This window comes from Ornithorhynchus anatinus, chromosome 7 (genome assembly GCF_004115215.2).
Source record: "Ornithorhynchus anatinus isolate Pmale09 chromosome 7, mOrnAna1.pri.v4, whole genome shotgun sequence".
NCBI classification, from domain to species: domain Eukaryota; kingdom Metazoa; phylum Chordata; class Mammalia; order Monotremata; family Ornithorhynchidae; genus Ornithorhynchus; species Ornithorhynchus anatinus.
The window spans coordinates 41,207,835-41,234,462 of record NC_041734.1 but is presented as its reverse complement, the minus strand read 5'-3'; the positions used below and the strand labels follow the sequence as shown (position 1 = coordinate 41,234,462).

At 47.1% G+C, this 26,628-nt stretch overlaps 1 protein-coding gene across 2 annotated transcripts in view; it reads right to left on the bottom strand.

The window, feature by feature from the left end:
* ITGB2 (integrin subunit beta 2) overlaps window positions 1–20,647 on the bottom strand; it is a 69,284-nt gene extending 48,637 nt beyond the window's left edge. Inside the window, exon 1 of one of the 2 annotated variants that reach the window (XM_029069108.2) lies at window positions 20,450–20,647. The gene's annotated coding sequence lies outside the window, so the exon portion shown is untranslated. Of the gene's footprint in view, window positions 1–7,192; window positions 7,543–20,449 lie in introns of those variants that run through there. The other variant, XM_029069109.2, reaches the window with a different exon arrangement.
* Window positions 20,648–26,628: the final 5,981 nt, after the last annotated feature.

The window sequence follows — 26,628 nt, the reverse complement described above, 5'->3', positions numbered from 1 at the left end:
CCTTGGATTTCTTTTTTAATGGCTTTTTTTATGGTATTTGTTAAGGGCTTATTATGTGTCAAGCAATTTCCTAAACACAGGGGTAGATACAAGTTAAGCAGGTTGGACATCACAGACTAAATAGGAGGGAGAACAGGTTCTGAATCCTCATTTTATAGTTGAGTAAACTGAGGCACAGAGAACTCAAGTGACTTGCCCATAATCACACAGCAGTCAACTGGCAGCGCCAGGATTAGAATCCAGGCCCGTGCTTTTAAATGATCTCGACGGAACTGCTTAAAGAGTCAGATGTGGAGCCTGTGTGGGATCCTTGATCTGCCCATAATAAAGAAGTTTGGACAACACTACAGCTCTGCAGACCTCTAGTTCAGTCAGGAACCTGATGCCACACTGCCACCTTCCCTCTTTTGTTTTTTCCTGATATTTGTTGAACGTTTACTACGTGCCAGGTACTGTACTTAGCACTGGGGTAGAGCTAAGCTAATCAGGTTGGACACAGTCCCTGTCCCACATGGGACTCACAGTCTTAATGCCTATTTTACAGATGAGGTAACCGAGGGCCGAAGAAGTGAAGTGACCTGCCCAAGGTCACCCCGCGGACAAGTGGAGGAGTCGGGATTAGAACCCAGGTCCTTCTGACTCCCAGGTCTGGGATCTATCCACTAAGCTACGCTGGTCTGGCGGTTAGACAGTCCACCAAAGGATCTGTCAGCCCTCCTGATTCGGTTGTCTTCTCTCGCCTATCGGCGCATCGACCGTGAGCGAGCTGCCTCGGTAACAGAATTACATCACAGTTTTTCGTTCTGTGTTGCTGATCTGAATTTTGGGTTGGGTCGATGACTTTCCTGCTGCAGGTCGCTGCATTTCCTCAGTTTCCTTTAGGCTTTTCATCAGCCCGTGACTCCGGGTTGATTCGATCAACTTAATGAAGGCTGAAGTATTCACCCCTTAGACACGCCTCTATTTCCCCGAAACTGTAGTGCTCTCTCTCATCCATCCATCAATCAGTCATATTTCTTGAGTGCTTCCTGTTTGCAGAGCATTGTACTAAGCGCTTGGGAGAGAGAATACAATACAGAAGAAGATTCACACACTCTTTCTGTGTGAGGAGTAAAGAGATCTCTCTCCAATTCAGATTGGCTGAATCGCCCCAGATTTTGGGTCAGGAACTGTGTCAATCTACACTTCGCAAGCTGTGTGGAAACTGGCCTGTGACCGATTCTACCCACACTTAACCACTCCACGAGGGAGTTCTGGGAAGACACAGAGAGCTTCAAAAGTCTTCTCTCAGCGATTCAGCTTCCTCCCTCGCTCCGTCTGCTCAGGGGGCCCTGGGTCGGGAGAGGTTCAGCGTGAGAAGATATGCAAAACAAAGCACCCTCAGATGCCTTTCCCCTTGACTTCTGATATTTTTTTTTCTTTTTCACTGAAAAGTAAAGCAGCAGTGTGGTTTCCTCCCATCTCTTATGCTCTGTTAAGCGAGTAAGAAGTAATTTAAGTTGCAAACATCTTTAGAAAAGGCCAGGTGCTGCACATGTTTTCCCTCCTTGTGTTGGCATTAGAAACATTTCGTAGAGTCAGCCGAGTGCTGTGAAAGGCCAGGGCCATTCCAGCCTCCACCAGGGAAAGCGGAAACATGACCAACATTGACACCAAATTAAAACTGTCCCAGAAGACACTTCCCAACGGTTCATGTGGAAATTAAAAAATGAATCCAGAGCTTTGAATTTCCTTGACAACGTGGCAGTAATACGGTATCGGGCCTCAAACCGAACGATGTCTACAAAGCCATAAAGCTGTCCGGCATTTCTCTATGGTTGTGAGAGCGGGATCCTCCCTGGAATGGAACTCCTGCTTCGTAGTGGAGAGAGAACGGGCATGGGAGTCAGAAGGAGGTGGGTTCTAATCCCAGCTCTGCCACTTGTCTGCTGTGTGACCCTGGGCAGGTCACTTCACTTCTCTGGGCCTCAGTTACCTCATCTACAAAATGGAGATTAAGACGGCGAGACCCATGTGGGACAGGGACTATGTCCAACCCGATTTTCTTGTATCGACCCCAGCACTAAGTTCAGTGCCTGGCCCATAGCAATTAATAAATACCACCGTTATTATTATTACCATTATTATGGATTCCTCCCTCACCCCCAGAGAGAGGGCGGAAGGTTTTGGTTCCAGGGTCCGGCCCTGTCCTGACTAGATCGTCAAGGAGGTGGTTTGAAGAGTCAAATTACTGGGCTGGCAGGCAGTTCTGCCCCTGAAATGCCCTCCTGGGGCCGTGAGAACCTTGCTCGCCTGGCACCTCTGAACACCGAAACCTGACAGGGTGGGAAGGAGAGAGGCGGCGGGGAACGGCAAGGAGTTTCCTGATTGCTCTAGCCCGGCAGCACATTGTCGGCAGGGAATGTGTCTACCAACTCTGTTGCACTGTACACTCTCAAGTGCAGTGCTCTGCACAAGAAGAAGGGCTCAATAAATACCACTGATTCATTGAATGAACGGGTGGAGAAGGAAGGGGTAAGTTTAGGGGACCTTAGGTGACTTTCCCTCACTCTGCCTGCAACTCAAATCTGGACAGCACCACATCTAGTTCCTTAGCTGGTCCACCAGCATCACGATGAGCTAACTCAAAGTGAAACGGCAAGCAGGGAGCCCCGCTGCTTGAAGCAGCGTTGCCTACGGGATATAGCATGGGGCTGAGAGTCAGAAAGACCTGGGTTCTAATCCCAGCTCCTCCACTTGTCTGCCGTGTGACCTCGGGCAAGTCGCTTAACTTCTCTGGGCCTCAGTTACCTCAGCTGTCAAATGGGGATTTAGACTGTGAGCCCTATATGGGACAGGGAATGTGCCCAACCTCTTCAGCTTGTACCTATCCCAGAGCTTGGAACAGGGTCTGACACGTAGTAAGCGCTTAATGCCATTAAAAAAAACCCCAAATACCGCAATTATCAATTATTATAATTCCAGGTGGGGTTATGTGCACAGAATGAATGACGATAGGCTACTACTTGGGTAGATGTTGGTGAAAGCGAGGGGACAGGGGATATGCTTTTAAGAATTCACTGAAGCATATGGCATGACATTCATTCATTCATTCATTCAGTTCGTGCAATCGTATTTACTAAGCGCTTGCTGTGCGCAAGGCACTGTACTAAGCGCTTGGAAAGTACAATTCGGCAACAGATAGAGACAATCCCTACCCAATAAAGGGCTGAATGTTGGGTAACGGTGAGGTTAGCCCAAACAATGTGGAAAAGTACAGTCAAGGAAGGAGGGACTCTTTTTTGGAAGAGAGGTCTCCAGAGGATCATGGAGCTAGAGAGCAAAATTAAAAACAGTAGCAGGTGCTCAAAACAGTGAACCGGTCAACAAAACAGGACCTAGTCTTTGTATTGCGTATATGTGGTAGGGACTGTGAAGTCACACATCGACGCTTTCGACCCCACCCACATCCTTAGGGAAATTTCACCAAAAAAAGGTGTCATTTTATATCACGAACATTAACTATCGCATGCTATGAGGCAGTCGCTCAAATCTCCCCTTTTCACGGCCCAGAGAGATCCATGTTGTGTATAGGGTTTTAAAGGTATTCATGACACTACAGTCTCGCAAATCAATCTCTCAATCTTACCGTGTGCAGAGCACCGTACTAAGTGCTTGGGAGAGTACAGTATCACAGAGTTGATAGACACGTTCCCCGCCCACAACCAGCTTACAATCGAGACGGGGAAAGGTCCTTGCTATGGTCACGTCAGCTGTAAATGGGAAAAAAATACTTTACGTGTTGTTTGCAACGTGTGGCACGTCCCAACAGAAACAATCCTGGCAAGGACAAGAGAGCGTAAGTAAAGCTGTGCGACCCTGGGCAAGTCACTTAACATCTCTGTGCCTCAGTTACTTCATGTGTAGAATAAAGATTAAGACTGTGAGCCCCATGTGGGCATGAGCTGTGTCCAGCTTGCGTCTACCCCAGTGTTTAGTAGGGTGCCTGGCACATATTAAGTGCTTAACAAATACCATTAGGGAAAAAAAAAAGCAGTCGTTCACAGGGACCTGGGTGGGTGGGGAAGGAAGAAGCCCACTGGCTCTGAAACAAGGTGGGTGAGGTGAAGTTACGGCTTTCCCTGGAGAAACACTGTACGTGTCGGTGGACTGCCACAAAATGCCCCATAGGGCGTCACCCTATCGCACCTGAAATTAGAACAGATGAGGAAGGCCTATATTTCTCGGGAAGCAGCGTGGACTAGCGGAAAGAGCAGGGGCCCGCGAGCCAGAGGACCTGGCTACTAATGCTGGCTCTGCCACTTGCCTGCGGTGTGACCCTTGGGCAAGCCACTCAGCTTCTCTGTGCCTCAGGGTTCTCAACTGCAAAATGGGGATTCAATCCCTGTGGGACAGGGACTGTATCTGGCCTGATTAACTTGCATCTTGGAGAAGCAACGTGGCGTAGTTGATAGAGCGTGGTCCTGAGAGTCAGGAGGTCATGGGTTCTAATTCCAACTCTGCCACTTGCCTGCTGTGAGCCTACTAGACTGTGAGCCCTTTGTGGGCAGGAATTGTCTCTATTTGTTGCTGAACTGTACTTCCCAAGTGCTTAGTACAGAGCTCTGCACACAGTAAGCGCTCAATAAATATAATTGAATGAATCAATGCTGTGTGACCTTGGACAAGTCATTTCACTTCTCTGTGCCTGCTACCTCATCTGTAAAATGAGGATTGAGACTGTGAGCCCCACATGGGACGGGGACTGTGTTCAACTCGATTTTCTTGTATCCACCCCAGAGCTTCGTGAAGCACATAGTAAGTGCTTAACAAAATCCATAATGATTATTATTATGTACCCCAGCACTTAAAGCAGTTCTTGACACATAATAAGCACTTAACAAACTCCATTAAAAAAACCCCCAAAACTGCACCCCCTCGCTTTGCTAGGGTCTTCCAGATGAATCATATTCTAGATTTTGGTTCATTTCTGGTGGGGGAAATACTTTCTTTCCCCGCTCCCAGTGTAGGATTTTCCCATTAATTCTCTACCCGTTGCAGGTCACCACATACCAAAAGCAACCTACTCCCCAGATGAAACCTTCACTGCCATCTCATGATCTCAGAACGAAGAGATCATGTTTATATGGGTTAAAAGCACAATCCTTTGCAAATACCCCGAAAAGCCGGGCAGATCCCGCTTACTGCTTAATCATTAAGATTGTTAGTCTTAATGATGGTGGGACATGGACTGTGTCCAACCTGATTAGCTTGTATCTACCCCAGTGCTTATTAAAGTGCTTTTTACATAGTAAGGGCTCAACAAATACCATAAGAGACCTAGCTTTTGACCTCCAGAAAGGGGGAGTGGAAGGTTGTTTTGTTTTTTTAAGCAATTCATCCCAGCTCCCTGAATAAGTCGTAAATTCAGGTGGTGGGAATAGGCCCCAGACCTGCGGAGTGTTGCCACGTTGTGGGCAGGAAATGTCACTGATAATTGTTGTATTGTACTTTTCCAAGCGTTTAGTACAGTACAGTATGTACAGTTGAGCTCTGTATATAGTAAGTGCTCAATAAATACGATCGAATGAATGAAAGGGGTCTACACGGGCTCCAGCACAGCATCTACAGGATCAACAGTTCCCATTCGAGAGACTAGTGGTCCAATCAATCAATCAATCAATTGTATTTACTGAGCACTTACCATGAGCAGATAACTGTACTAAACACTTGGAAGAGTGCAATATAAAAGAGTTGGCAAAGGTGTCCCCTGCCCACGAGTTTTCAATCTAGAGCTTTGCACATAGTAAGCGCATAAATACCATCATTATTGTGATTATTATCATCTAGAGGGGGAGATGATATTATTTTAAATAATTCATGAGTTAAATTGCAGATAGAATTTAATTGCAGATAGAATTTTCCCCCTCCCCACCAACCCCAGCATAGTTTTTGCCCGCCCCAGGGAGTTACGGAGGTGGGAAACCCTGAAATGCATTTCTGCAGTCAGAGCAGTGTGGGGATGCTAGAATATCCACAGCAAACCCATGTGTCGAAGCAGAGGTGGAAGCCTCCCTTTCGGCTTGCGCAGCCCAATTCTTCCCACTCATGACCGTGGTCTGTCTCCCCATTAGAGGGTAAGGGTTCTGTGGGCAGGGTGACAGCTCACATCTTTAATCTCTAATTCCCAAGCGCTTAGTTTGGCATATCACACCAAGTAGCTGCTTGATAAGAACTACTGTTACCCACAACTGCGAAGTGAGAACAATACCGCGTCCTACTATGGCAACATTGAGACTATCTTACAAGCCTGCCATCCTCCCCTTTCTCACCCCTCTCCCCCACAAATTTTTCTCCACTCTAAAGTCCCTATCTTCTTTCCTTCTTGAAATAATAGTAAAAAAAAAAAAGTATTTACTTGAGGGACGCAATCATCGCCAAGGGTTCCCAACCCTACCTCAGCTGATCCTTCCCCCTCCACAAGATGCTCTGCGTTTTATTTTAAAGTGAATCCAGAGGTTAATGAACAGATCTCTAATCTTATATTGCTTCTTTCCCTTAATAATAATAATGTTGGTATTTGTTAAACGCTTACTATGTGCAGAGCACCGTTCTAAGCGCTGGGGGAGATACAGGGTCATCAGGTTGTCCCACGTGAGGCTCACAGTTAATCCCCATTTTACAGATGAGGGAACTGAGGCACAGAGAAGTTAAGTGACTTGCCTACAGTCCCACAGCTGACAGGTGGCAGAGCCGGGATTCGAACCCATGACCTCTGACTCCCAAGCCCGGGCTCTTTCCCCTGAGCCACGCTGCTTCTCACGCTTCTTCCCTTCTGAAATACTATTTTTTAAAAAAATATTTACTTGAGGGAAGTTATCATCGCCAAGGGTTCCCAACCCTACCTCAGCTGATCCTTCCCCCTCCACAAGATGCTCTGCGTCTTATTTTAAAGTGAATCCAGAGGTTAATGAACAGACCTCTAATCTTAAATTCCTTCCCCCCCATCCTGCTACCAAGATGATCTCTGAGAATAATCCTTCCACCGGTAGGATAATTGCAGTCCGTCGAACCTCGCTACTCTGTTCCCCCTAGACTGTAAATTCGTTGTGGGCAGGGAGTGTATATCGCCTTATGGTATTCTCGCAACCGCTTAGTAGAGTGCTCTGCACACAGTGAGCACTCGAATGTGACCCACTGACTGACCTCTTACCTGTCGGCTCCTTCCTCCGTGATCCTTCCTCCTGGGTAACGCGGTCCTCCACGACCAGGATCTCCCTTCTTCCAAAGACCCTGAGTTACCTCACTCTCTAAGCTTCATTCTTAATTCCTAGCTTGCGGCAATCAGGCTCCTTCTTCCTGGTTGGTTCCTGGTTACTTCATTCCCATACTCGAACACACAACAAGTCGTTGCAGTTGTCATATGCCTAGCGGGTAGACTGTTGACGTTTCTTCTCAGCTCTCCCTTGGGTGGACTGTCAATGGTTCTCTTCCTGCCCTTGACGTCACTGCCAATGTTTATATCTGAGGTACTTGTGTATATCTGAGGTAATTTTTTCTTCAGGGGGCCATGGATCCCACTGCTAGCCGAAAGATCGGATTTTTCCTCAGTTGGAGAATATTGCCATTACAATATTTTTTGCTCCTTTTAAATAAAATTGGATTGTTAAGCGCTTACTAGGTGTCAAGGACTGTTCTGAATGCTAAAGTTAATCAGGCCGGATGCAGTCCCTGTCCTCACGTGGGGCTCTGCCGATCAGTCGATCGTATTTATTCAGCACTGTGTGCTGAGCATTCTATTAAGCGCTTGGGAGAATATAATACAACAAACTAAAAGTTTGTAGACACATTCTCTGCCCACAACGAACTTAGAGCCTAGAGGATTCGCAGTGTAAGTAGGAGGGAGAGCAGGTATTGAATCCCCATGTTGTAGGTGAGGGAACTGAGGCACAGAGAAGTGAAGTGACTTGCCGAAGGTCACACAGCAGGCAGAGCCGAGAATAGAACCCAGGTCCTCTGGCCCCCAAGTCCAGGCTGTTTCCTACAGTCAGGCAGCCGTGCTTTATCCAACTGTCAAGCACAGTTCCAAGTGCTGGAGTAGATGCAAGCTAATCAGGTTGGACGCAGTCCCTGTCCCACATGGAGCTCACACTCTTAATCCCCATTTTACAGACGAGGTAACTGATGGACTGATTGCCTTCGCTCCTCCCAAACCAACCTTCTAGCCGTATAGAGAAGCAGCGTGGCTCAGTGGAAAGAGCCCGGGCTTGGGAGTCAGAGGTCATGAGTTCGAATCCCAGCTCTGCCACTTGTCGGCTGTGTGACTGTGGGCAAGTCACTTAACTTCTCTGTGCCTCAGTTCCCTCATCTGTAAAATGGGGATTAAGACTGTGAGCCCCACGTGGGACAACCTGATTCCCCTATGTCTACCCCAGCGCTTAGAACAGTGCTCGGCGCATAGTAAGCGCTTAACAAATACCAACATTATCTCGCTCTCGACTCTCCGGCCTCCGTCGCCCACTCACGCGATGCCCCCGTCCTGGAGCCTGCTCCCTTCTGTCCCTAAATCAGACAGGACCACGGCTCTCCTAAAATCCCACCTGTACCAACAATTCCCCTCTCAATTCCCCAGCATCCTGAGCCAATCAGTCGATCGTATTTATTGAACGTTTACTGCTTCCGGCGCACCATACTAAGTGTTGTGGAGGGTACAGCACAACAATATAACAGACCCGTTCCCTGCCCACGACAAACTTGCAGTCTAGAGGGGGAGAGAGACAATAAATGAATTACGGATACGTCTATAATTGCTAGGGAAGTGGGGGTGGGGGAGTGGGGGGTGAATAAAGGGAACAAGTCAGGGTGTGGGAGAAGAGGAAACAAGGGCTTAGTCAGGGAAGGCCAACATTTACATACTTACTTACACTCACTTAATCACTCATATTTACATGCATATTAAATGCATGCTGCAGAGAAGCAGCGTGGCTCAGTGGAAAGAGCACGGGCTGTAGAGTCAGAGATCATGGGTTCGAATCCCAGCTCTGCCACTTGTCCGCTGTGTGACTTTGGGCAAGTCACTTAACTTCTCTGTGCCTCAGTTACCTCATCTGTAAAATGGGGATTAAAACTGTGAGCCCCAAGTGGGACAACCTGATTCCCTTGTGTCTACCCCAAATTACCGATTTTGACCACTCTGGTAAATTCTTTTACGTTTGTCTCCCTTCTTTAGAGTGAAAGCTTCTGGTGGACAGGGAATGTGCCATTTCTTGCTTCTGTTCTTCCCCAGAGCCTGGCGTCATGCACCGCACCCACTATGACAACTTTGCATCGTGCTTCATCTCTGCTCACCGACTTTTCGCTCTCCGTGCCCCACTGGGAAACACAACTGGCAGGAAGAAGACACTTTGTGTTATTCCCTCATGGAGAACCTTGGTGCTGAAGTCTCAGGACCGAAACCAATCAATCCGTCAGTATTGAAGGGAGAATCTATCCCCACCAACATCATCACCACCATTGTACTGTGCTTTTCAAATGAATATAAGCAGAGCGCTTTGAGAAGCAATGTAACCTAGTGGAACGAGCAGGAGCCTGGGAGAGGATCTGGGTTCAAATCTTGGCTCTGCCATTTGCTGTGTCACCTAACCTCTCTATACCTCAGTTTCCTCCCCTGTAAAAATACCTTTTCTCCCTTCTACTAAGACTGTGAGCCCTATGTAGGACGGGGACTGTGTCCATTCTGTTGTCCTAGAACTTAGTTTTGTGTTTGACACATAGTCAGCACTTAAACACCACGATTATCACGGTCATATTATTACTACTGTTGTTGAAGAGCTCTGAAGGCTGTCTTTTGGCCAAAGAGAAAAATCAAATTATTGAGCCTAGTTGATCAACTCTTGCAGTGCTAAGCCTAAATTAAGGTAAAATCAATCAACCCATCAATTAATGGTATTTATCAAGCACTTGCTGTGTGCACAGTATTGTATTAAACACATCAATCACATTTGTGAGTACTTATTGGGTGCAGAGCACTGTTCTAAGCGATTGAGAAAGTCCAATATAAAGGAGTTAGAAGACGTGTTCCCTACCCACAGTGAGTTTACAACCTAGAGGGCTTGTACTAAGTACTGTTCCTCTTCAGTCCACTCTTCAACTCTCCCATCTTTCCCACAGTATCTCAAGAGGAGATCTGCCTCTGCTCAAATTCTACCCTCTCTACCTCTACTTGAGACCCCATACCTTCTCAGCTTATCAAAGCAATTGCCCCCTTCCTTTTTCCCTCCCTGACCACCATCTTCAACCACTCACTTTCCAAGGGCTCCTTCCCCGTGCTTTCAAACACGGGAAATTTATTCCCTGTCTTAATACAAAACAAACCCTCCCTTGACTCCACAACACCCTCCACTTATCACCCCATCTCCCCCTCTCACTCCTCTCCAGCTCCTTGATTGTTTTCTCTTCTCAACCCCACAACAATCTGGCTTCTGCCCCTTCAATGCAAGGAAACAGTCCTCTTAGCTCATCAGTGATCTTCTTGCCAAATCCAGTGGTTTCTACTCCATGCTAATTCTCCACAAACCCTCCCCTGCCTTCGACACTGTGGACTATCCCCGTTATCTAATCTTGATTTTATCGCCACTAGCCTCTCTGGGTTCTCCTCCTAGATCTCTGCCCACTCATTCTCCGTTTCTTTTGCAGTCTCCTCCTGTCTCCCACACTCCAACTGTGAGGGTGCCCCAAAATTCAGTACTGGGTTCTCTTCTGTTTATTCTCTCTTTACATCCACTTCCTTGGAAACTCATTTGCTCCCACAGCTTCATCTACCATCTCTATGCAGCTGATTCTCAAATCTACATCACCAGCCCTGATCTCTCTCCCTCTCTGCAGTTTCACATTTCCTCCTGCCTTCAAGATATCTCTACTTGGATGTCCTCCCACCACTTCAAGCTGAACATGTCCAAAACAGGACTCCTTATCTTCCCACCCAAACCCTGGCCTCCCCTGGACTTTCCCATCACTGCAGAAAGCACCACCATCCTCCCTGTCTCACGAGCCCATGAACTTGGCATTATTCTCAACGCATCTCTCCCACTCATTCAATCTGTCACAAAATCCTGTTGATTCTACCTTCAAATGTGTCTAAAAATCTTCCCTTTCCTCTCCATACAAACTATTTGCACACTGTTCACAGCTTATATCCCACCCTGACTACTACATCAGCCTCTTTGCTGACCTGCTTGCCTCCTGTTTCTCCCCACTCCTCTTCTCACTTCACTCTGCTGCCCAAACTATTTCTCTGAAAGACCTTTTGGTCCAAATCTCCCCGCTCCTCTAAAACTTCCAGTTGTTGCCCATCCACTTTCAGGCCAAAGGGAGACTCTTTATCATTGGCTTTAAGCCACTTAAATCAGCTTTCCCTCCTTGAGATCTCCTACCACAACCCAAGCGGCACAACTCTATCCCTTTAATGCCAATCTACTCTCTGAATCTTAAACTCATCTATCCTACCACCGACCTCTTGCCCACACCCTCCTTCGTGTCTGGAACTCCCTCCCACTTCATACCTAACAATTCACCGCTCTCCCCACCTTCAAAACTCCCCTAAAATCACATCTACTCCAAGGTGGCCACTGGAACCAATTAATCAGAACTATCACACTACAACATAACACACAGCTCCAAACATTGGTCTTAGTTGAAAATGTTCTCATTTTAAAAGACATACTGTTCTACCTGGCCTAACACCTGAAAAATGAGGAAGGCCAGGCTATGAACAAGCCAAAGTGCCAGCCTTAGGAATAGGTGTCTTCTGGACAGAAAAATTTGCCTTCCTCAGTCACAAGGCCCTAAACCTGTGACAAAGGCACAAAGGAACGCAGAGCTGGGAATTAACTTTTGAAATGAAGATATGTGTGTGAGGAAGGGAGGGTGTGGAGGGGCAATGGATGTTGCATATTATGCATTTGAAAGGAAGGGAGATCCATTAGAAAGAAAGAATTGGATGGGTTTTGCAATCTGTGCTGATAAGGCACACACACCTGATGACAGACTCACTCTAAGAGCCTCCAGAAGGGAGAGCCTCACTACCAACGGAGACAAGAATGCTAGAATATAAATTAGAATCTAGGTTGGCAAAACCTCCCTCTGGGTCTCTTTGATCATTCCCAAGTTGTGCACAAGGATGTTTTCAGTAGGATGGACTTTTGGTGAACAAACACAAAAGTGGCAGCATGATCAGGTGGAAAGAGCACAGGCATGAGAGGTGGATGACTTGTGTTCTAATCCCAGCATTGTCGCATGTCTTCTGTATGACCGTGGGCAAGTCACTTCACTTCTCTGTGTCTCAGTTACCTCATCTATGAAATGGGGATTAAATTCTAATCCTTTCTACTTAGTTTGTGAGCCCCATGTGGAATAGGGACTGTGTCCAATCTGATTATTTTGAATCTACCCCAGTGTGCAGGCCAGTGCTTGGCAAAGACTGGAGGCAGGAGGAAATACAACGGAGGAGGCTCGGGAGGCTTCAGCTCTGGCTGCAGGTTGGCTGACAACGAGTCAGAGTAATCAGGTCTTTTGGGGGGAAATGTTGATATTAATAGAAACAACAGCATTTATTGAGCACCAACTTGGTACGGAGTATTAAGCACTAGGGAAGTACAAAATAATAATAATAATGGTATTTGTTAAGTGCTCACTTTGTCCCAGGCACTTACTAAGCCCTGGGGTGGATCCAAGCAAATCAGGTTGGACCCAGTCCTTGTCCCACTTGGGGCTCGCAGTCTTTACCCCCATTTTACAGATGAGGGAACTGGGGCGCTGAGAAGTGAAGTGACTTGCCCATGGTCACGCCGCAGAAAAGCGGCGGAGCAGGGATTAGAATCCAGATCCTTCTGACTCCTAGGCCTGTACTCGATCCACTAGGCCATATCATTTCTCGGAATACCAAAGTGAAACACTTCCTGCCCACAAGGAGCTTACAGTTTATCAGGAAAAGTGCAAGTGGCAAGGATTCCAGAATGTTCTCTCTATGGTATCTATCAACTTCCAGAAGCATCTAGCTCTACAGTTTCTAAATGCTCAGTAAGTGTGACATTTCTCCAATTCGCTAGGGCGAGGGAAGGGGAAACTTGATTTCAGCATTATTCATTCCGTTTTCGTAAGCTCCTCTAGGACAGGAATTGAAAGTAAACAGTGAGAAGAAAGCCACTAGGTGTCAACTCCCAATCCTGAAATATTCAGGTAAAAAGAGATATCTGAGATCTGTGACTACTGACATAAAAGAATGAAGGGTCTTCCAGATGTGGAGAACGTCTCTAGACTCTAAACTCCTCGTGGACAGGGAATGTATCTGTTTATTGTTTCGTTGTCCTCTCCCAAGTGCTAGCTACAGTGCTACGCACACAGTAAGCGCTCAACAGGAACGAACGAATGAATGAATTTCCTCATTTAGGGTCTGCCCACTCTATCTAATATCAGTTGTGATAGGTGTCATTTCTAATTTCCTGGGGGAAGCTACCCTGTTGTTTGTTTGTGCTTCTAAATACTTAGTACCAGTAATGGCAGTTAATCAGTAATTGACACGTGAATAATTAAACAGGGAAAGCTCTACAGATGGAAGAGGAAAAATGACCTGCACATCAGGTAACCACAGTCATAAAATGGATTCTTGCTCAAGTCTGCCCGGCCTTGAAAGCAAGATTAATGTTTCTCTGAGGAGGCCATCGCTTTGACTCCAAAAACCTGTACCGTTGCCAGAATAAGCAATCTATTAGTCAGACAGGTTTCCAAGCTGTCAGGAAGCATAGCTTTAGTTCTGCCCTCGGGATCTGAAGCAAAGGCTCAGAGCATTAAAATCTAAGCCAGGCAGCTAACTTGCTTTGCTACAAGGAAAGCAGCTTGGCCCAGTGGAAAGAGCGCGGGCCTGAGAGTCAGAGGACCTGGGTTCTAATACCGGCTCCACCGCTGCGTGACCTCGGCCCGGTTACTTAACTTCTCTGAGCCTTCGTTTCCTCCTCTGGAAAATGGGGATGAAGTAACTGGCCTCTCTTCTATTAGATTGTGAGCCCCATGGGCTCACGTGATGATCTGATATAATAATAATAATAATGATGGTATTTAAGTGCTTACTATGTGCCAAGCACTCTTCGAAGCGCTGGGGTAGATACAGGGTAATCAGGTTGTCCCACGTGGGACTCACAGTCTTAATCCCCATTTTACAGAGGAGGTAACTGAGGCACAGAGAAGTTTAGTGACTTGCCCTGAAGTCACACAGCTGACAAGCGGCTGAGCCGGAATTAGAACCCATGACCTCTGACTCCCAAGCCCGCGCTCTTGCCACTGAGCCACGCTGCTTCTTCTAATATCCACCCCAGTGCTTAGTACAGTGCTCGGCCTGTAGTGAGCATTTAAATGCCCCAGTTATAATTATTACGTGGGGAAAAAGAAATGCATTAACACCAGCCAACAAAGTCAACTAAGACATAGGAAATCATGAGCTTCAAGATCCAGCAAAGGGACAGACGGACAGCGGAACCTCTTCCTTCTACTGGAAGCCGGTGGTAATCCCCATTTGCTCCAGCCGTGACTAGAACATCTCAGGACAGGACAGCTCCACTTGGCCTCGGGCCACCGCTGACTCTGAGGCCATTCCACGTTTCTGGATCATCTCTGGATGAGTGCTTAGACGGCGTTCCGCATGCAGTAAATTTAATTAATGTACATTAATGCCTGTCTCCCCCTCTAGACTGTGAGCTCGCTGTGGGCCGGGAATGTGTCTGTTGTTGCACTGTCCTCTCCCTAGTGTTTAGTACAGTGCTTTGCATACGGTAAGTGCTCAATAAATATGATTGAATGAATGAAGCGCTCTATAAATGGGAATGACTGACTGACTGAATGCTGGTACTGCCCTCGGAAGGAGAAGGTTTGACAGGTGTGGAGCCTCCACCCCGCTCCCTGAATCGGAGTCACAACCTGAAGCGCTTCCCTTTACTTGTTTGAGCTGTATTCCGCAGATCTGTGAAACTGGGATTCGTTCATTCATTCAATAGTATTTATCGAGCGCTTACTATGTGCAGAGCACTGTACTAAGCGCTTGGAATGTACAAGTCGGCAACAGATAGAGACAGTCCCTGCCCTTTGACGGGCTCACGGTCTAATCGGGGGAGAGGGGCAGACGAGAACAATGGCAATAAATAGAGTCGAGGGGAAGAACATCTCATAAAAACAATGGCAACTAAATAGAATCAGGGTGACGTACATCTCATTAAACAAAATAAACAAAATAAATAGGGTGATAAAGATATATACAGTTGAGCGGACAAGTACAGTGCTGAGGGGGTGGGACAGGAGAGGGAAAGGGGGGAGAAGAGGGTTTACCTGTGGAGAGGTGAAGGGGGGGTAGAGGGAGCAGAGGGAAACAGGGGGGATCTCAGTCTGGGAAGGCCTCTCGGAGGAGGTGAGCTTTAAGTAGGGATTTGAAGAGGGGAAGAAAATTAGATTGTTGGAGGTGAGGAGGGAGGGCCTTCCGGGACCGCGGGAGGACGTGGCCCGGGGGTCGACGCCGGGATAGGCGAGACCGAGGGACGGCGAGGAGGTGGGCGGCGGAGGAGCGGAGCGTGCGGGGTGGGCGGTAGAAAGAGAGAAGGTCGGTGAGGTAGGAAGGGTCAAGGTGATGGAGAGCCTCGAAGCCTAGAGTGAGGAGTTTCTGTTTGGAGCGGAGGTCGATAGGCAACCACTGGAGGTGTTTAAGAAGGGGAGTGACAGGCCCAGATTGTTTCTGCGGGAAGATGAGCCGGGCAGCAGAGTGAAGAGTAGACCGGAGCGGGGCGAGAGAGGAGGAAGGGAGATCAGAGAGAAGGCCGACACGGTAGTCTAGCCGGGATATGACGAGAGCCCGTAGCGGTAAGGTAGCCCTCCGGGTGGAGAGGAAAGGGCGGATCTTGGCGATATCGTAGAGGTGAGACCGGCAGGTCTCGGTAACGGATCGGATGCGTGGGGTGAACGAGAGAGACGAGTCAAAGATGACACCGAGGTCGCGGGCCCGAGAGACGGGAAGGATGGTCGTACCGTCCACGGTGATAGGGAAGTCTGGGAGACGACTGGGCTTGGGAGGGAAGAGGAGGAGCTCAGTCTTGCTCATGTTAAGTTTTAGGTGGCGGGCAGAATACCTGGAGTATCTGTTAAGCAAGTAGAACAGTGCTCGGCACATAGTAAGCGCTTAACAAATACCAACATTATTATTAAGTACTATGTGCCAAGCATGGGGTAAGATAACAATGCAGTCTGGTCTGACGCAGCAGTCTCCGTCTCACGTGGGACTCACAGTCCAAGCAGGGGAGACAAGTGTTGAATTCCCATTTTACAAATGAGGGAACTGAGTCACAGAGAAGTGAAGTGACTTGACCAAGGACACACAGCAGGTAAATGGTGGAGCTGGGATTAGAATCCAGGGTCCCTGAATCCCAGCTTGGTGATCTTTAATAATAATGATAATAATAATGTTGGTATATGTTAAGTGCTTACTATGTGCAGAGCACTGTTCTAAGTGCTGGGGGAGATACAGGGTAATCAGGTTGTCCCACGTGAGGCTCATAGTCTTAATCCCCATTTTACAGATGAGGTAACTGAGGCACAGAGAAGTGAAGCGACTTGCCCACAGTCACACAGCTGACGAGTGGCAGAGCCGAGATTCGAAGCCATGACCTCTGACTCCCAAGCCCGGGCTCTTTCCACTAGGCCATGTGGTTTATGCATAACAGTGCCTGCTATGGTAGTGGATTGGAAATTCAGGATACACTGGGCTTAATAATAATAATAATAATAGTGGTGTTTGTTGAGTGCTTACTACGGCGCTAGATGCTGTACTGATCGCTGGGATAGATACAAGATAACTGGGTTGGACACAGTCCCTGACCCTGTCTTAATCCCCATTTTACAGATGAGGAAACTGAGGCACAGAGAAATGAAGTGACTCGTCCAAGGTCACACAGCCAAGTGGTGGAGCCGGGATTAGACCCCAGAACCTTCTGACTCCCAGCGTGCTCTATCCACTGGGCTATGCCGCTTCTAGGTTTTAAGCACTTGGAGAGCTACAGAAAGAGGACTAGTATGAGGTATTATTAAGCACTCTCTTTCCTAAACCAGAAAAAAGCAATTTATCTTCCGATGGCTATCCTTTCTTCGGCTTTACCCAAGAGCTAGTATTCATCGCTGAAGCATCTTATCTTTTCAATGTAAACAGGAAGACTGTTTTGCAGACGTGATGCATCTAGAAGTTCGGCTAACACTGGAGAATGATGGTCCCAACTTTCATCGATGAGAATTCCGGCAGGTCCAGCTATGTTGCCTCCAAAATATTTCGGGTATCCTAGTGAATGTGGGGAGGGGAGCCTTGAACAGCCTTTCCTTTGACTCTGGTCTCAGATAAAATCCTCTCTCTCTCTCCCAATTCAGTCTTCTATCCACCTATCAAGCTCTTTACAACTCGATTTAGCACATTTGGTGACTTTGAACTCAAAAAGTTGCCCAACTGCAGCTTGATATGTGCTAGAATTCACCGTAAATAGGAAGACGGGCAATTCCTGTAAGCTTCACTTACCTGAGTGGAAAGCAGATTATCCAAACTGTTTAGGACAAAACCTAATCCAAATCGTTGATAATTAAGATCGGCAAACAAAAGGGCCACTTCAGAGGAGAACTTATCAAATTTAGCGATTCTCTGAACCACCCCAATTTGGAGGGCACTGAAAGTTTAGATAACCAATGCTTTTTTTTTAAAAAAAAAAAAAAAAAAGCACACCCCTGAAAGCAAGCCCATACAAAACTCACTCTGGAGTTTAAAATAAGGCATTTCACCAAAGAAGCATTCTGTAAAATTAGAAAAATGTGAAACGCAGAATCACTATTGATAGACTTTGTATCAGGAACAGCGTGAAATGGCAGTCAGGGGACCTGGGTTCTAATTCTGGCTCCACCACTTGTCTGCTGAGTGACCTTAGGCAAATCACTTAACTTCTCTCTGTCTAAATTACCTCATATGTTAAATGGTGATTAAGTCTATGAGTGCTATATGGGAGAGAGACTGTGTCTAACTTGATTATCTTGTATCTACTCTAGTGCTTAGGCCTGGCACACAAGTGCTTAACAAATGCCAATTAAAAAAAGTCAGCAGGGTGCCCCACTCTTTGAAATCACTTAGTGGCTCAGTGCTAATCCAAAAGTTAAATCTCATGAAGTTCCCAGCCTCTCTATGATTTTGATGTATTCGCTTGATTCATTCGTATTTATTAAGCACTTACTGTGTGCAAAGCATTGTACTAAGCGGTTGGGAGAGTACAATATAACAATAAAAAGATATATTCCCCACCCAAAATGAGCCAGAAAATGTGTTTTTTCCTTACTCCCTCTAGGATGGTACCTCAGCAAGTTATTAGAAGTACTAGTCTGTAAGGTCCTTGTGGGTAGGGAACATGTCTACCAACTCTGTTATATTGTATTTTCCCAAGCACTTAGTACAGTGCTCCGCACACAGTAAGTGCTCAGTAAATGCCACTGATTGTGTTTGTTTTACATGAAGACATATGATATACGATATGGTTGATAAAAAATATCCTCATGCTTCCCCCCAGTGCTACCCACCTTTCAGAATAAAAATAACTTTGTTTTCAGGTCGTTATAGGCACTTTTTGATCCATAAATCCATGAATCCAGCTTGGCCTAGTGGATACAACCCAGGCCGGTCAGTCAGAAGGTACTGGCTTGTAGTCCCAACTTGGCAACTTGTCTGCTGTGTGATCTTGGGCAAGTCACTTAATTTCTCTGTGCCTCAGTTACCCCATGAATAAAATGGGGATTAAGACTGCGAATCCCACGTGGGACAGGAACTGTGTCCAACCCGATTACCTTGTACCTACCCCAGCACTTAGAACAGTGCCTGGAACATAGTAGGCATTTAATAAATACCATAAATACCATAAATAAAATAGATGAATATCAAAGCTTTTTGGAAAAAAAAGAATGCCTATCATCACATGGTAGGCAAATATTACGAATTAGCAGATGAGAAAACTGAGATCTCGAAAGATCAGACTCATGGAGTAAGTCAGTGGAAGAACCTAGATTCTTAAGATATCCTTTAGAGTCCTTTCCTTCTGGATGAGGTGCTTGGGGTGGTCAGGAGGTTTTCCTAAATACTTAGTGATTTAGCCAGATTTTACTTCCACACCAGAAAGGATTGAAGTGGTAGGGTGTGGATCAATCAATCAGTGGTATTTACTGAGCACTTACTCTTAAGCACTGTACTAAGCACTGGGGAGAGTACAATACAGCAGAGATGGCAGAAACTTTCCTACCCATAATGAGCTTGACGCCTAGAGGGGGAGACAGAAATCTTTCAGACGGTTGAAAAACATCTCTCAGCAGAAGTGGGGCCCCAGCGTGAAGCTGATCACACAAAGCCCACCCAGGGAAGGGCAACTGGCCACCCGAATGTGGACACGCCAATCTGATCTCCGTTATCCTAACAGCAAAACGGTGGGGCGCCTTCCCCGTCACCCACAGAACCTTAGGACAGCAGAGAACTACATTTCTCATCCCCCCTGCCATGAGTTTTCAGAAATGCCAAGTCGATGCCAGATATTCATACCCTACACTAGGAATGGCGAGGACTCAGGGTGCTCCATCCAGTGGAAATTCGATTCCAACGAACTTATGAAGCTCATAATTAATCAGATCACACCCCCTATCAGCAGCAGCCTCTTTACATCGAAAGACAGCATTTTACTACTCCACCCGGGCAAGTTACTTGAAGAAAAAGGCTTGACTCAGACAGAAACTCACCTGGCTCGTCTATGCCAGGGAGAAGGGGTGAGAACATCAACCTATTTGAGGGGAAATCGTTAGTGCCTGAGGATACAAAAGGGACATACAATCAGGCCGCTTTGAGAGTGACCTACTGCTCGTTTTGAGGGGCTGTAAATGCTCCTTGGAAAGCAATAACCTGTTTTGTGTCTGTTAAGCTCCAGCAGATGAAGGCTTGGAGGCTTTCCTCTCTCTGTGTATCGGGTTTTCGTTAAAGCACCTGGGTCTACAGAAGGTTAAAGTGCTTTTTGCTCAACACCTGTGATTACGGTCTGTGATATTCAGATGAGTTCTGTAAAGTTTCTTCCCATACGATTAGTTACAGCCACCAGAAACCCCAAGCCAGTCCCTTCTATCCATGTTCAAGAAGTGAAAGAAATAAAAAACAGCACAGGTGCAACAACACAAAAAGCCACCTCACTCAGAGGAGATTTCCACTCTATCAAACAGGGATGAGACCAAAGTTAAAATGACAGTTGGTTTTCAATCATTTTTTCTTCTGTATTAACCCAATATATCATTGCCCGGGGCACTTCAGCTGAGGCAATGTAAATTTTCTTTTCAAACTGAACTAGGAGACACTAGAAAACAAAGTAAGAACATGCGGAACACTTACCTGAAGTTATTTACTTGCCTCCTTAGGACTGAATTTCAATTCCAAATACCTAAATCTGCAGAAACAAATCCTCTGCCATTTCTGGCGGGGGAGAAAGAAACATAGCAAATCACTCAAACGTTGGTTGGAGTTGTGTGTTTGAGCAAGAGGAAGTGCAGCAAAAAGTAGAGGAAGAGGAGTGATCGAAACGCAGAAGTTTATATGCCTAACCCAGGCTTGCAGTGAATTAAGAAACTATGGAAAAGGTAATGGGGAAGATCCACAGTGGAGGAAGATGGCTGGGATCGAATTGAATATCTTTAGATCATTAAAGAAGGATCCGAGCAGATTGCGCTTGGTATTTAATGGAGACTGCAGTTCTAACATCGTTTCCAACACACTGAAAGAGAATTGGGAATATTTTTGGATCACAGTTGAGCGGAACCCCGTTAGCGTTGATATTGGGAAATGGGGTAAGTGGAGACGAGGTAGCAGGACTTGTGCTGGCTCCTGATTAGCCTGCACATTGGGGTTGACTTCTCTCCCCATTTGGCCACGGGTCTGCCCTGGACTGTGGAACAGCAGCATTTATGTACTTACCTGTAAATTATGTATTATAAATGATGTGTTGATATCACCTTCTGTCTCCCCCTCTGGATTGTAAACTCTCTGTGGGCAGGGAATGTGTCTACCAACTCTGTTGTATTGGACTCTCTCCAGGACTTAGCACAGTGCTCTGCATACAGTGTGCTCAATAAATACCACTGATTGATTGCCTGATTGAGTGTTATGAGGCTGAACCCACCAAGAGCTTCCGAGTAATTGAGAGGAATGCGGTGATGTTAGAATGCCTGGGGAGGGCTCAGAAGCAGGATTAGATTGTAAATTATTTGAGGGCAGAGATCTATCGATTCTATTGTATTGTACTCTCCCAAGTGCTTATTACAGTGCTCTGCACATAGTAAATGCCCTTTGTTGGGCAGGGATTGTCTCTATCTGTTGCCGAATTGTACATTCCAAGTGCTTAGTACAGCGCTCTGCACACAGTAAGCGCTCAATAAATATGATTGAATGAACACTCAATAAATGCCAGTGATCGATTGGCAGGGTATCTCTACTAGAAATTGTGGCCCTGGGCATGACATGTTGACAAACAATAATCAATTGTAAATATTTTCATGACAGGAGAAGGAACACAAGAGCGGGATTCAGGAGACCTAGATTCTAGTCCTGGCTCTGCCTCTTGCCTGGGCAAGTTTCCTAATTTCTCTGTTCCTCAGTTTCCTCTCCCATAAAATGGTGATAAAACACTGTGCTCCCTTTATCTTAGACTGTGAGCTCTAGGTGGGACAGGGACAGTGTCCAATCTGGTTATCTCATGTCTATCCCGGTGCTTGGCACATAGTAAGCACTCAATAAATACCATCATTATTATATTTCTTGAGCACTCGCTGAGAGCAGAGTACTAAGTATTTGGGAGAGTACCTCATAATGAGTCACATCCCCTGTCCAGTGGGACAGGAAATAATAAATAATAAAGAAATTATCGATACGTCCTTAAGTGCTGTGGGGTTGAGGCGTGATTATCAAGTGCTTAAAGGATACGGTCCAGTCGGGGAAGGCCTCTTGGGAGGACATGGGATTTTATTAAGCCTTTGAAGGTGGGGAGGGTCTGTAGGATATGGAGGAAAAGGGAGTTCCAGGTGAGAGGGAGATTTTGGGTGAGGGGTCAGAGACAAGACTGAGGTACAGTGATTAAGTTGGTGGTAGAGAAGTGATTTGTGCAGACTGAGTTATAGTAGGAAATAAGCAAGGTAAGGTGTGTGTGTGTTTTGGAGTGGCGGCGCTGGGGTTGTGGGGGAGGAGAGGCCGGGGTTTTGATCTGATTGAAGGCTTTAAAACCGAAGATAAGGAGTTTCTGTTTGCCGAGGAGGTGGATGGGCAATCACCGGAGGTCCGGAGTAGGAAGACGTGGGCTGGATTTTTACTAGAAAAATGATCCGAGCAGCGTAGCGACGTAGGAACTGGAGTGAGGAGAGACGGGAGGCAGGGAGGTCAGCGGGGAGGCTGATGCAGTAGTCAAGGTGGGATGTGATCTGTACTTGGATCAAAACAGTAACAGCTTTGATGGAGAGGAAAGGGTGGAGTTAAGCGAAGGTAGAGCCGTTAGGATGTGGGAGTGAGAGAGACAAATTGAGAATGATGCTAAGGTTATAATAATAATGTTGGTATTTGTTAAGTGCTTACTATGTGCAGAGCGCATACTGTTCTAAGCGCTGGGGTAGATACAGGGTAATCAGGTTGTCCCACGTGAGGCTCACAGTCTTCATCCCCATTTTACAGATGAGGTCACTGAGGCCCAGAGAAGTGAAGTGACTTGCCCACAGTCACGCAGCTGACAAGCGGCAGAGCCGGGAGTCGAACCCATGACCTCTGACTCCGAAGCCCGGGCTCTTCCACTGAGCCACGCTGCTTCTCACAGCCACGCTGCGGTGGTGAGATAGGATAGTGGTTTGTTGTTTTTTTGTAAATGATATTTGTTGAATGCTCAGTATGTGTTGGGGACTGTACTAAGTTCTGGTGTAGACACAAGCTAATCAGATTGGACGCAGTCCGTTTCCCACACGGGGACTCACGGTCTTAATCCCCATTTTACAGATGAGGTAACTGGGGCACAGAGAAGTTAAACAACTTGCCCAAGGTCACACAGCAAAAAAGAGGCGGAGTCGGGATTGGAACACATTTCCCCTAACGCCCAGAGGCCCTTGCTCTTTCCACTGTTGTCTAGAGTGACGGGAAAGACGGGGGAAGACAGAGTTCAGGTAGGAAGATGAGGAGTTCATTCATTCATTCATTCAATAGTATTTATTGAGCGCTTACTATGTGCAGAGCACTGTACTAAGCGCTTGGAATGGACAAATTGGTAACAGATAGAGACAGTCCTCGGTCTGTGACAGACTCATCGGTGGTTTTCTAAATGGGGAAGGGTTTGCTTTCTGCTATTGGAATCTCAGAGGTTTTCTATTTCGTGACCACAGACGCAATCCATTCTGCCTCCGAGGTAATACACAAATTGTGTCACCAGGCACTGGGCATAGGGGGGACTTGGGGGCAATCTCAACCCAAACCACCAGCGTAAAAACAACTCAAGTGCATAACCTACTGGCAGTAAAATGCAGATTTTTCTCCTCTTAACTCTTGGAGCCAGAGCTACCCTTGCCCGAATGTCCAGGCGCCAGAAAAGATGCACTCCTGTATTTTCAAGGACAAAATGCCAATGTGCAAGAGACACTCCTTAAATCATTTGTAGTCATGAAAACGGATTTACCAGTGGCAGCTTCATCTCTGAACAAAATAATGATGATAATTATTATTATGGTATTTAAGCGCTTACTATGTGCCAAGCACTGTTCTAAGTGCTAGGGTAGATGCAAGGTAAGTAGGTTGTCCCACGTGGGGCTCACAGTCTGCATCCCCATTTTAGAGATGAGGGAACTGAGGCACAGAGAAGTTAAGTGACTTGTCCCAAGTCACACAGCAGACAAGTGGCGGAGCCGGGATTAGAACCCACAATCTGACTCATTCATTCATTCAATAGTATTTATTGAGCGCTTACTATGTGCGGAGCACAGTACTAAGCGCTTGGAATGTACAATTCGGCAACAGATAGAGACAATCCCTGCCCAGTGACGGGCTCACAGTCTAAACGGGGGAGACAGACGGCAAAGCAAAAGAGAACGAAACACAAACAAGACAACATCATCAAGATAAATGGAATCAAGGGGATATACACCTCATTAACAAAATAAGTAGGGTAATAAATAATATATACAAATGAGAACAGTGCTGAGGGGAGGGGAAGGGGGAGGAACAGAGGGCGGGGGGGCGGGAAGGAAAGGGGAGCAGAGGGAAATGGGGACTCAGTCTGGGAAGACCTCTTGGAGTAGGTGAGCTCTTATTAGGGCTTTGAAGAGGGGAAGAGAGTTAGTTTGGTGGAGGTGAGGAGGGAGGGCATTCCGGAACAGCGGGAGAACGCGGGCCAGGGGTCGACGGCGGGGTAGGCGTGAACGGGAGACTGTGAGGAGGTGAGTGGCAGAGGAGCGGAGCGTGTGGGGTGAGCAGTAGAAAGAGAGAAGGGAGATGAGGTAGGAGGAGGCAAGGGGATGGAGAGCTTTGAAGCCAAGAGAGAGGAGTTTTTGTTTCGTGCGAAGGTGGATAGGCAACCACTGGAGGTTTTTGAGGAGGGGAGTGACATGCCCAGAGCGTTTCTGTAGGAAGATGATCCGGGCAGCGGGAATGAAGAATAGACTGGAGTGGGTAGAGACAGGAGGAAGGGACATCTGAGAGGAGGCTGACACAATAATCCATCAGGATATTATGAGAGCCTGTACCAGCACGATCGCTGTTTGGAGAGCAAAAGGCTGATCCTGGCAATACTGTAAAAGTGAGACCGGCAGGCATTGGTAACGGATTGGATATGTCGAGTGGGAGAGAGCAGAGTCAAGGACGACACCAGAGTTGAGGGCCCGTGAGACGGGAAGGTTGGTTGTGCCATCCACGGTGACGGGGAAGTCAGGGAGAAGACAGGGTTTGGTAGGGAAGATGAGAAGCTCAGTTTTGGACATGTTGAGTTTTAGGTGGCGGGCAGACAATCAGGTGGAGACGTCCTGGAGGCAGGAGGAGATACGAGGCTGGAGGGAGGAGGAGAGAACAGGGGAGAAGATGTAGATTTGGGTGTCATCTGTGCAGAGAGGATAGTTGAAGCTGTGGCTGCGAATGAGTTCACCGAGGGAGTGAGTATAGATGGAAAAAGAAGAGAGCCAAGAACTGACCCTACAGTTAGTGGATTGGGGCGGGGGGAGGGAGGAGCCCACGAAGGAAACCGAGAATGAACGGCCAGAGAGATAAGAGGAGAACCGGTAGAGGACAGAGTCCGTGAAGTCAAGTTGAGATAGAGTATGGAGGAGAAAGGGATGGTCTACAGTGTCAAAGGCAGCTGAGAGGTCGAGGAGGGTTAGGATAGAGTAGGAGCCATTGGATTTGGCAAGGAAGAGGTCATGGAGTGGAAGGGATGGAAGACAGACTGGAGGGGGTCCAGGAGAGAGTTGGAGTTGGGGAATTCAAGGCAGCGAGTGTAGACGACTCATCCTAGGAGTTTGGAAAGGAAGAGTAGGAGGGAGATAGGACGATAACTCGAAGGGGAAGTGGGGTCGAGAGAAGGTTTTTTTAGGATGGGGAAGACATGGGCATGTTTGAAGGCAGAGGGGAAGAAGCCACCGGAGAGTCAGCGGTTAAAGATAGAAGTTAAGGAGGGGAGGAGGGAAGGGGCGATAGTTTTTATAAGGTGAGTGGGAATGGGGTCCTGAAGATCAGGTGGAGGGGGTGGCACTTGTGAGGAGGGAGGAGAGGTCCTCTGAGGATACTGCAGGAAAGGATGGGAAAGTAGGGAAGAGGGTTGGGAGCTGGGGGGATGGAGAAGGAGGAGTGACTTTGGGGAGCTCAGACCTGATAGTGTTCATTTTCATAATGAAGGTGGTGGCCAGATCGTTGGAGGTGAGGGATGGGGGAGGGGGAGGAACAGGGGGCCTGAGGAGAGAGTTAAAAGTCCGGAACAATTGGCGGGGGTGATGGGCGTGGGCGTCAATGAGGGAAGAAAAGTAGTTTTGCCCGACAGAGGAGAGGGCAGAGTTAAGTCAGGACGCCCAAACCCAGGGTCTTTCCACTAAGCCACACTGCTTCAGAAGCAACTTGGACTAGAGGATGGAGCGTAGCCTTGGGAGTCAGAGCACCTGGGTTTTATTTCGACTCTGCCAATTGTTTGCTGTGAGACTTTGGGTTAGTCGCAATTTCCCTGTGCCTCAGTTTCCTCATCTAAAAGGAAGTCCTTATCTTCCCGCCCAAACCCTGTCCTTCCTCTGACTTTCTCCTCAGCGTAGATGGCGTAAGCATCCTTCCCGTCTCATAACTTTGGCATTATCCTTGACTCCTCTCTCTCATTCAACCCATATATTCAATCCATCACCAAATCCTGTCGGTTCGACCATCACAACATGGCTAAAATCCACCCTTTCTCTCCATCTAAACTGCTACGACATTAATCCAAGCACTTACTCTACCCTGCGTTGATTACTCTATCAGCCTCCTTGCTGACCTTCCCGTCTGCTGTCTCTCCTCCACTCCAGTCTTTGCTTCACTCTGCT